This window comes from Penaeus japonicus, unplaced genomic scaffold (genome assembly GCF_977035675.1).
Source record: "Penaeus japonicus unplaced genomic scaffold, GWHDUDI00000001_assembly GWHDUDI00000003, whole genome shotgun sequence".
Lineage (NCBI taxonomy): Eukaryota > Metazoa > Arthropoda > Malacostraca > Decapoda > Penaeidae > Penaeus > Penaeus japonicus.
Genome location: NW_028234405.1, coordinates 34,957,304 through 34,969,931, shown reverse-complemented (window position 1 = coordinate 34,969,931; position 12,628 = coordinate 34,957,304).

Here is a 12,628-nt window from a genome sequence, read left to right as displayed (position 1 = left end):
TCTTTGAGAGTTTTCTTGAGCAGACCCATGTATTGTAGTAGTCAGTGACAACTTTTATCAGGTCCTGAGAGTAATTTTCGACAGTGGTTACGACATAGGTACTATACCAGTCATAAACACGTGCCTTGAAGTGATGCTCCAGTCCCGGTGGGATTGTAATTTTAGGTCTGGGTGCTTTGTGAGCTATGCTGTTGTCAACAGTATACTCTGTTAGGATTGCAAAGTGGTCACTGACTAACTCTCGAACCAGTGAAGTACAAACATTACCATGTACAAGATTTTTTCCAATTACATAATCTAACCTGCCACCACCCAAATGAGTCTGTTTATCTGTGTCATATACAGTCATCGATCTTCTATTGACGAAATGTTTAAATTCCTCCCCATTGCTGTTACTCTGGTGATCACCAAATTGTGTGTGTCTAGCATTGAAATCTCCCATACATAATGTTCCTTGATTATGGAAATTGGGTAGAGAACTAGTCAGAAACTTTGAGCTCCTGGCATACACATTATATAATGAGAAGAACCCAGAGGCAGTCTTAATTCTTAAATGATGAAACTGCACGTCGGTGTTCCCGGACTGTTTTACTAGTTCATGTGGCAGTGTTAGCTTTACATAAGTCAACAAACCCGTCATGGCTGTATTTACATATGAGCAATACCCTTTGAGTTTAGGCGCTATTTTCATGTTAGTAACAGCTGCAAACGGTTCTTGTACGCAGATTACATCGACATTGTTTTTACGAATATAAAACTCTAGGTCATTAAGTCTAGGCTTAATACTACGCATATTCCATGATATGAATTTGATTGTGCGTTTATCCATAAATGAAGAGTTTTTTATTTGATAGTCTATACTTCATTCTGTAATATCCTCTGATGGTAACGCATTTTACTTTACAGAAAGCACACATACACATTGCTGTATAACCATACTTCTCCTCACATAGGACAGACCTTAATTTAAAAGTAAACTTAACCATTTAAACTATTAATTCTTAGCTTTTTTCTGCTTCGTAGCTCAATCCCTTCAATTGATGTGTTGAGGACATTCGCGGGACCGGAAGCCTTATCAGGGTCCGTGGCTGAACCAGTGTGGAAAGTATGGCAACCTTTCACCCGAGATTTTTTTCAGATGCTCATTCAGTAAACACCTGGGGCCAGATTCACTTAAGCACTTACTGATAAATACACAGTTAACTACAATAATTATTGAAAACAGACCGCACCGGTGTTCATGAAAAACTAAATTTGCCAGTAGGTGGAGCACTGCTAAGTCCATTGGTAACTACAGCGACGACTCTCATTTCATGTTTTATCTCAGCCTAAAGTCAACATTTAATGCTATATTTTAGTTTCCATGTACACCTATTATGATAGGAATGATATCAAGTGTTCATTTTAATGTGAACATGACATAGATAAAGAAAAAATTCCAGAAAACAAGCGAGAATAATGTTCACGCATCCTAGGGTAAATTTGCAGACAGCCACAGGCCTACGATAACATTTAAAACATACATGGAATTGATGGTTTGATGAAAGCAAACATATTTTCCTTCTAAGACAGAACTGGAAAAAAAACATCAGATATATATATATATATATATATATATATATATATATATATATATATATATATATATATATATATATATATATAAACGTTTGATTAAAAAAAAAATGCCGGTTCATACGTTAAGTTCAATAAACGATTGAAGCAGCTTTGTCGCCTATCGGAACTCGGGAAAAGGACAATAAATATTGAAGTAGCTTCCGTGCCTATCAAGCCTTTGACGAAGTACAAACTTCACAATTAATGAGCAAGACGGTTTAGACTGACAAAAAGACAGGGAAGTCTATAAAGAACACTTATAATATAAATAAACAAGCCGATTGATATTTTTTTGTTTTTCTATAGATGACATTTTTTCATCATACTATATTTACATCGAAGAAAGTACAAGCTGTTTGATTAGTTTTGTGATGGCATTAATCCATGTACAATTATTTATAATCTTATTCGTTTAACTAGTTTGACTAGCATTTCTTTTTGGATAATACTGACACAAATAGCATCTCTATTGCGCAGTCTTTGTTTCTTATTTTTTTACTATTCTGTAAAAGATATGTGTTTTTGAAAAAAAAAAAAAAAACATTACATTGTATTTGATCCTTAAGATAATTAAATAAAAAATATATGATGTTTTCTATGAACCGAATTTATGTAGAAATAATCTTGCGCAAGAAATCATCTTTTTCGAAACAATGAAACATGAAACTCTCACTGCTGGATCGGGCTTTGTTTACATATCACGGTATTGGTCAAAGGAGCCTAAAGAATCATGTAAGGCACGCGTTGATTGGTGAAATCAATTTACCAGATCTACCATCGCTACTAGGGTGGTAAAGTCGATTTACTCTTACCAGGCGACTTACACTCGCTTAGTGAATCCCATTTTACCATAATTGGTAAATGCATTACAATCGTATGATAGTGAATCCAGCCTCTGGGGCTGGATTCATTAACATACGATGGTAAGGGTAAATCGACTTTATCACCGTAATTTGATGGTAACTCTGGTAAATTGATTCCGCCAATCAGCGAGCGCCTTACATGATTCTTTAGGCTCCATTGATCAATCCCGTAACATGTAAACAAAACCTGATCCAACAACAAGATATTTTTGTTTCAAGAAAGAAATGATAAACATTTCTTCTGTGCTAAGTTATTTCTATATAAATTAATTTCCTTGTAAGCATATTCTATTGCATGATCTTATGGGTCATATATAATGTAATGGTTTTCAAAAACACTATTTTTTATAGATTGCAGTCAAAAGAAAAGAAGCAATGGTTCCACTTTGCAATGGTGGTGTTATTTGTATCAACGTTTTCCAAAAAGAAATGCCAATCAAACCCTTTAAATGAATAAGATTATTAATAATTGTCTGTAAATTAATGCAAACACAAAAATAATTTATATATTTATATGTTTACTGTTTTTCAACTATGTCATTAAAATAAAATGTTTGAATTTGTCAAATTATTAATTCCATGTATTATCTTCAGTTATTGTGTAGTGATGTGCTTCGCCCCAGCCATCCCTCCAGGACCAATGCACGAGTTTTCCTTTGTCGCCACGAGGGGGAAGCGGCGCCAAGAGATGGCGTTGTCCTGGAGGGCCTACTACTCGCTCCCTCCTTGGAAGGAGGGCCTACCACATGCTCCCTCCCTGGAAGGGGGCACTCGTGAATGAAACTTTGCCCTGTCAACACCTCGGTGAGAACTTAGCAGCAACAAATTATAAGTCTTGTGCCGCTGGAGCTACCCTGTTTATCAGGGCCTCTTGTCACGCTCGACATTGTTGTTTCTGAGTTGAAATAAAGTAAACAAAGTAGAGTAAACACTGTTTTTTCAGACTTTCTGCACTTCTAGTGCTTTGCCTGCACCTTCAGTGCTTTGATTTTGAAGGTGACACGAGACTAGTAGTAGAAGTAGAAGTAGTCAGCCCCCACCCCAGACCCGCAGCTCTCTTCTACTCCAGGGTAGCCCTTACGGGCTGTGACCCCTGGGTAGGGAGGCCCAGTAGCCTGGGGCGTCCTTCGGGCGCAACTTTTCTCTCCCCCTGAATTTTTTCTATTTTTCTGGTGTGACTTTCCTGAGCCTACGGGAGTCTCCTTGTGAGCTCCCGTATTCGCTTGGGGGGTGGGCATTGACTTACCGTCCCTCGCACTAGGCAGGTTCGGCGGTAAGAAGGTGCCTTACACACCAACTCCGATCCCTTAGTTGGTACTGGAGAAAGCAGCCAGGCTTCCACTAAGGGGGGGCGAGGACGTCTAACTGAAAGACTTGTTTTTTTATTATCCTCTCTTAGCTATTGGGATTAGGTTGATATACAATAGTTAAGGGAAAGGTAGTCCTTTCAGGACAACGGGCTTTGGCCCAGGGATCGGACCTGGTCCGACACCCTAGAATGATTGATCCCCCGGCTACCCTTCCTCCTCCCCAAGGAGAAGGGGCGACTCAGACTCTTTCTAAGACCACTAAGACTAATAATGGAACCCCGACCAATGACCGACCCAGAAGACATATTGATATCCCTCCAGAGAATGCAAGGTGCTTGAACATTCGATGCGTGAAAGAAAATCAATCCTTGCAGAATGTCAACCCCTTTATCATCAAGAAGGTCCTTGATGGTCAAGTGGAAGGCGGGTTTGATTTTGTCCGAAAATTGCGAGATGGAAGCCTCCTTGTCAAATTACAATTTAAATCTCAGGTTAAGAATTTACTTAAACTGACGCAGATTCATGACCTGCAAGTTAAAGTAACTATTCCTGTTGGCCCAAATACCTGTAAGGGAGTAATCTTTCACAGGGATTTGAGGACAATGGAAGAAAGTGAAATTCTTGAGGCCATGAAAGACCAGAGCGTAGTAGACGTAAATTGTTTGGCTAAGAAAGATGGAGACGTGCGAGTAAAAACCGGATTGTGTTTCTTGACTTTTTCTTCTAACAAAATTCCAAGTACTGTTAAAGTTGGGTATGAGATCGTTCAAGTTCGACCCTATATCCAAAAACCAATGCATTGTAATAGATGCCAAAAATTTGGACACACCTCATTACGATGCAATGATAAAGATACAGATAAATTTATATGCGGTAAATGTGCTGGAGCTCATGATACTACTACATGCAAGGAAAAGACCCTCAAGTGTGCTAACTGTGGAGGTCCCCATCAGTCAGGCTCTGCTGAATGCAGCAGCCTGAAGACGGAGACTGAGACATTGGCATACATGAGAGAACACGATGTTAGTTACCGTGAGGCCAAGAAGAAAGTTGAAGGTTTGACAAGCAAACCCAATACTTCTTACGCCTCAGCAGTAACCAACAACGTTTCCAATGCAAGCAGTATTAATCAGCAGCTCGCAGCTAAGGACAAGGAAATTTCCGAATTGAAGGAAACAGTTAAAAATTTAATGAATCAAGTTAAAGAATTGACTAAAACTATAAAGGAAATTGCTGAATCAACCCAGCAAAAAAAGCATCATAAGGAGGATGATACCAAATCACAATCTGGATCACACCTCTTAGTCCAGGCGACCCCTACTAGAACTTCGTCTGGTGGTAGTTCTGCTCGTAAGAGCAGATCATCTTCTGCCGGGCGTCTCTCTAGTGGAGGGGAGCAGGCCATGGAGGCTACTGTCTCCAAAAATTCCCGAGAGAGGCCCTCGGGAAGCGAGGGAGAGGAGGAGGCGCCTCCCTCCCAAAAAAAGAAAATAAAAACCGCCGGACAAGGCACTTCCAAACCCCATAAAACGTAATCCACGCGTATACCATTATACAATGGAACTGTCGAAGTCTTAGATCAAAATTAAATTCCCTTAGATTATTAGCCTCGTCCTATGCTCCCGATATTATCGTTCTACAAGAAAGCCATTTAAACGACCAAGTCTCTGACGAGGTCGTATCGCTAAGAAACTACCATTTTTGTAGAAAAGACCGAGAGGGAAGGGGTGGAGGCGGAGTCGCCATGTACATCCACCAGAATCTCCCTTTCATTGAAGTGACGATTAATTCTACTTTGGAACACGTCGCATGCAAAGTAAAATTCAATAACACGTATCTGACTATATGCTCAGTTTATTGTCCACCTGATAAAATGCTGATCTATGATGAGCTTTTTGCTATTCAGGACAGTCTGCCAAATAATAAATTAATTTTAGGTGATTTTAATGCTCGTCATACATCATGGGGTTCCCTGCGGGTGAATGGTAGAGGTGAGCAAGTAGTTAAGTTGATCAACGACTCTGATCTGGTTCTTCTAAATGATGGTAGTCCAACGCGAATAGACGATAATACCGGTAATTTGAGCTTTATTGATCTATCACTGGTCTCTTCAACACTAGCAGCCAAGTGCCTGTGGCACACCATTGACGACTCGTTGGGAAGCGATCACCTTCCGATTTGTATTCAATATTCATGCGACACCACGAGGACGCCTTCAGCACCCAAATTTAACGTAAAAAGAGCAGATTGGGTCGCCTTCACAAGGAGCGTCAAGCTCGAAGTTGTTGGAGAAACCATTGATGATAAAGTAAACAATGTTCAAAATTGTATTATAAATGCAGCAATGGCAACCATCCCTAAGACTTCGACAGATAGCGTTAAGCATAGAGTTCCATGGTGGACACCAGATTGCCGCAGGGCGCTATGTGAACGAAATAGGGCCTACAGGCTTTTCCATAATAACATTACAAACGAGAACTTTCGCAATTACAAACAAGCGAGAGCTAGGGCTCGTAGAACAATCAGACAAGCCAAAAGAGACTCCTGGCGAAGCTTTGTCTCTACAATTAATAGTAACACCAAGTTATCAGAGGTTTGGTCCACAGTCAATAGAATAAATAGAAAAAAAGTATCAATAAAAATCAGAAATATCATTCATGAGGGAAATAATTACGATTCACCTAGAGACATAGCTAACATAATCGCCAGGCAGTTCTCTTATACAAGCAGCTCGGAAAACTACAATCCTGCATTCCTGACAACCAAGGAAGCAGCCGAGCTGCAACCAATTCACTTTGTCACAGGAGATAACTTTGATTACAATAAAGATCTTACAATGAATGAGCTTGTCCGAGCCCTAGAAGCCTGTAGAGGAACATCCCCAGGCCCCGATGAGATTCGATATGAGATGATAAAGCATCTTAATCATGATGACATGATTAAGTTGCTAGAAGTGTACAATGATATTTGGAAAAGCCAGACTTTTCCAAATTCATGGCACTTCGCCCACATCATTCCCATATTGAAAGGAGGGGGAAATCCCAGATCCGCCATTTCTTACCGCCCAATTGCGTTGACAAGCTGCTTATGCAAGGTCATGGAAAGAATTGTTAATAGTAGGCTATTGCATTTTTTAAATACCAGGAATTTACTAGTTGACGAGCAGTGCGGCTTCCGAAAGGGACGTCAAACTCTCGATCAGCTAGTAAAACTGGAAAGTCATATTCATGAGGCATTTGCCAAAAAGCATTTTTTGATTTCAGTATTTTTAGATATAGAAAAAGCCTACGACATGACATGGCGACATGGCCTACTCAGAAAACTTTATGCTTTCGGATTACGTGGAAACTTGCCTTGTTTTATCCAAAATTTCATTTCTGACAGAACTTTTTCTGTCAAATTATTTTCCGACAACGTCACTTTCTCGGACATTTTTGTCCAGGCAAACGGGGTCCCACAAGGAAGTGTCTTGTCTCCCACCCTATTTTTATGTATGATAAATGACATTTTACCATCTCCTCCTCGAAATCTTAAATACTCACTGTACGCCGATGATTGTGCATTATGGCACTCCAGCAATAATGCAGAGTTCTCGGCAAATCGGATCCAATTGGCACTGGATATGATTCATAACTGGGGCCTCCAGTGGGGTTTTAAGTTTTCCATTAGAAAGAGTATTGGCGTGGTTTTTACACATAGGAGAAAGCCCAACATCAGGCTAACTCTAGACAACCATCCAATACCTATTCAAAATTCAGCTAGATTTCTTGGTCTACTCTTTGATAGTAGATTGAATTGGAAAGACCACATTGGTCAGTTAAAGAATAAATGTCAAAAAGCACTCAATTTATTAAAGTGCATTTCTGGACACAAATGGGGAGCTGATAGAAAGTCTTTACTGATGTTATATAAATCCCTGATTAGGTCTAAAGTAGATTATGGGTCAATCGTGTATGGCTCGGCAACGAGCTCAACTCTGAAAGGTTTGAATGTCGTGCAGAATGCGTGTTTACGCGTCTGTCTTGGAGCCCTTAAGTGCACTCGCATTGAGCGCCTAGAGGTAGAGTCGGGAGTACCTCCCCTCCGTCTTAGACGCGGCCAGCTCGAGCTGACTTATGCCGCCAAGGTAGCCAGGCAGCCCCAGCATCCAAATAGGGATGTTTTGCGCCGGCAGGTAGGGCCCCAGCAACGCGGCGGGAAGCCGCTGGGCAATAGACTCCATGACCTCACAGATAAAGTCGGTATAGATCTCTCTACCATCGATACCCTGGTTCAGTCAAATATAGCACCGTGGGAGACCCCCAATTTCACCACCGTTTTAGACTGGCTACCAACAGCCAAAGCCACGGTGTCGGAGGTGGAGGTACGCCAGAGGTTCAGAGAGATCCTAATTAAACATCTTTCCTTTTTTCATTTATATACCGACGGGTCCAAGACAGACGAGTGTGTGGGTGCGGGTGTATGGTCGACTGAATGTCAGTTGAGATTTCGATTGCCGAATCATACATCGATCTTTCTTGCTGAACTTTTTGCAATTGATAAAGCTTTAGATTTTGCCCTATCGACGACCCACGATAGAATAGTCATTTTTTCAGACTCGTTAAGTTCACTTAAAGCAATTAAATCCCTAGAAACCACTAATAATGAAATACAGGGTAATATCATTCGTAAATTACATAGTGCCAATAAATCAATCAAGCTGATATGGGTACCTGGACATTCGGGTATCCATGGCAATGAACAGGCTGACAAACTAGCCGGGTCGACTGATGATATGGAGCCTGGCATTGTCCGCACAGATCTCAGGTGTTTTGTCTCTTTTATAAAAGCAAAAATCCATCTCCTGTGGCAGAGTGAGTGGACCGACCTCACAATCTACAATAAAACCAAAGAAGAAATTACAATGTGGGACACAGCCCACAGAAAAATTAGAAGGGAGGAGGTGGTGTTGGCCCGATTAAGGGTCAATGCCACACGCTACACACACCTCACTCCCTACATAGAAAAAAGTTTCCCTCCTCAATGCCCATATTGCAATAACATCAAGTCAATTAAACATATTTTTATAACATGTCAACAATACAGCAATAAAAGGCAAAACATAATTAATTATTTCAGAATCAAAAATATAGAATTTAACATAACAAATTTACTATCCGATAATGAAAAAATAATAAGTAAAGTAATCACTTTTTTAAAGGAGACAAAACTTTATGACCTTATATAGATTGATAAAATAAAATGGAATCATTGGCTTAATAACCTTGGCTTGTGCCGCTGGTTGATAGCCAATAAATCCAACAAGCAAGCAAGCAAGCAAGCAAGGAAGGGGGCCCATAAATACCCCTGCGAGGCGCTGGATCGGGAGCAGATGCCCTCTTGTACATGAGCCACTAGCTCGGCAACGACACTGCTCACAACTTGTGCCCTTTTGGCACTTGTTGCTTTTTTTTCTGAATTTTATTGCCAATTTTATTGTTGTTTTAAAAGGGTTGCGGCCATAGGCAAATTCATGGCCAGGCCAAAGACAGATTTTGAGTATGGAAGGAGGAGAGACCTTTTGTTCTTTGTGGAAATGAATATAAATGATAATAATAAACTTTGATCGGAACTATTTTATATTTTTCAAGTCCTTTTTTTTTTGTAAAACACTGAAATAAGAATGTTTGCCTGACTCTAGCCACGCCTGCTCGGCAATGTCCTGTGTAGGAACTCTTTCTTTCCACATACAAACTGACATACACTCATACACATACATAACATACATTTTACACGTCTTCGACTGTCTCGCACATACACGGGTGCTGATCCCTTATCAGCTGGTGGCAGCCTACCCCTACACAGGACAAGGATTCACGTTACCATGGATTCAATCGGGATTTTACTTTGGGGGGGCAAGGGAATGTCTCGGGGAATCACTACAGCTCTTATTTATTTTTGGTGATCAGCGGTGGGATCTGAATGTTTCAGGCAAGCATTAATTTCGGGTATTTCTTTTGTGTGGGTTAAAGTTTATCTCAGGGATTTAAAGTAATGGGTAAACGAAAGCTGCGGAGAGGGTTAGTTGGTGAGCCAGAGGCAGGTCCATCGGGAGAATCTTCACGAGACGATTCAAACACGAGTGGTGAGTTGACCCTTTTGCCCAGAGAAAACATGGACATTTCATTGTTTGACGAGTTGCAGACTCAAATTAATAGTCTGACAACTCTGGTTAATGATTTGCAGGTAAGGAACTCTGAACTGGAATCAAAATTAGAACAGAACAGGGCAACACCAAGCACTAGTGAAGTTTCTTCCCGTGACTTTGTTGAGTATGTTGTACAGAAAGAAGCGGTAATAATTTTTAAAGCTGAGACCTCTGCTGCTCAACCAATTAAAAGGAATCAGGAGGTAGAGAGTTGGATCCGCAGCATTGAGAATTTGACTAGACCTCCCACTGATTCGGCCTATATTCGCGCGGCGAAGGCTTCCTGTAGAGGGACGGCAGACTTGATAATAAATGGACCCCTGTTTGATAGAATTTCAAGTTGGGAAGAGTTTAAAGTAAAAGTAAGGGTTAAATTCAGGGGGACATGTTCTGCCACAGATTTCTTTACCATACTTGAAGGATATAAGTTGAAGTCTGATCAAGCTCCTCTTGATTTTTATGTTCTTTTAGAGGGTAATGTATACCAAGGTTTTTATGATTATCCTGGAGCCATAGGGGATCCTGACGAATTGATCAGGAGGGTATTTTTAAGAGGTTTGCCATTTTGGTTGAGGGAAGCTTTAGTCCTAAAAGAGGACGGCTCGTTGTCGGAGATTGTCGATGCTTCTCAGAGGATTTGGAACCTTCGAGTTGGTGTAAAAGGTGAAAGTGAAGGTAATGTGAGTACCCCAGAGACAACAGGTGAACCTGAATACCCAAGGAGAAGTTTTCGTCCAAGGCAAGTAGCTCCTGTTGAAAGGTATTGTTCTTACCACAAATCTGATTCCCATGATACAGCCGACTGTCGAAGTCGTCAACTGACGAGGTGTTTCCTGTGTAACAAGGAAGGACACTTTGCAAACAGGTGTCCCTTTCTCGCGGCCCGCCGGGACGAAGAGGTTCCGACCCCAGGCGGAGGACCCCAAGGAACCAGTAATGCCCGTGAGTAGCCAAGTAAAACATGGGAGGCCCATAGTACACTTACAGGTTAATGGTCAAACGGCTGAAGGATTTGTGGATACTGGATCAGAAGTGACTATACTTTCCCGAGATGCCATGGAAAGGTTTAAAATACACCGACCCTTTTCTTCATCGAAAACCCTGCGAGGTGCTTCGGGACGACCGTTTCAGCCTGAAGCGGAAGCGACGGTAAGGATTGAAATCGCTCCTCATGTCTTCTGCTTCCATAAAGTATGTATAGTGGATGAAATATCTTTCCCAGGTGATATTTTACTGGGCATAGACTTCCTCCGAAGATTCAACTTCCGTTTAATTTCTTATAACTCACCCCTTAGAAAATATATGGTGTTTAATGGCGTGAAGGTGCCGCTCACATACTCCGATGCCGCCTCAAGGGAGGTGCAGGTGATTAATAAGGCCATCCCCGGAAGAGAAAAACCTGGTTCAGGTGGACGGACGTGCAACATGGGTGAGGTAGCAAACAGTGTTGTGGTTCAGAAGACAGTGCAGTGCCCTCCCCATAGTGGTGTTTTTATACATGGACATGTACAGAATGGAACCAGGCATCCGGAGGTATGTATCTGTGGAATTACTGACCGTGTATTAGTGCCTAGGACCGTGGTGACTGTAAAAACGAACATGGTTAACGTGTGGGTAGTGAACGATGGACCAAAGCCAGTGACACTTAAGGGGGGTATGATTATCGCAAGAGTTGAGCCGGTAGAACAGACTTTTCACCAAGACTCTGCTTCAAGGGAAGTGCCTCCTAAGAACTTTGTACCCACTAGCAGGGAGGATAATGATGGGGATTCTCTAAGCAGTGTTACAGAGGAATTCATCGACGATTTCGATGACTTTTATGGGACCCAAGATTTCGGCTACACGGAGGACCAATACACCGTCTTCCCTGAAGTTCATTTCGAAACGCACACTGTGGGTGAGCCAGAAGCTAGCTTCGACATACCGAAGGAGAAGGTAAACCATCTTACGGTTGAACAAAGATATCAATTGTTTTCCATTTTAAACAAATTTCCCAATTTATTTAAGGAAGAAGCTCCACTGGGAAAGGTGCCAGGTATTACCCATAGGATAGTGACTTCCAGTGAGACCCCTCTGAGGACCAGACAGTGGCGTCTGCCGGAACATGCGAGGACCACCATAAGGGAAGAATGTGACAAGATGCTTACTGGTGGCATCATCGAGCCTTCAAAATCTCCTTGGTTGTCCCCCGTGGTTCTGGTCAGGAAAAAGGATGGGCAGGTAAGGTTCTGTATTGACTTTAGGAACCTGAACAAAGTAACGATTGGGGATGCATATCCAATGCCCCGTATAGACCAGACCATTGATGAACTCCATAACACTGAGTGGTTCACTGCCCTTGATGCCCGCTCTGCTTACTGGACAGTGGAAGTAGATCCAGAGGATAGGCCTAAAACGGCATTTTCAGATGGCCACCGACTTTTCCAGTTTGCCAGGCTTCCTTTTGGACTCGCCACGGCCCCATCCACCTTCCAGAGGGCCATCAACACAGTATTGGCTCCAGTCTTGGGGAGGCATGTGCTAGCATACCTGGATGACGTGGTGGTTTACTCCCGTTCGTTTGATGAACATCTCGAGCATCTGGAAGAAACTTTAGACCTTCTCAATAAGGCTGGCTTCTGCCTAAATGTCGGTAAGTCCTCCTTTGCCAC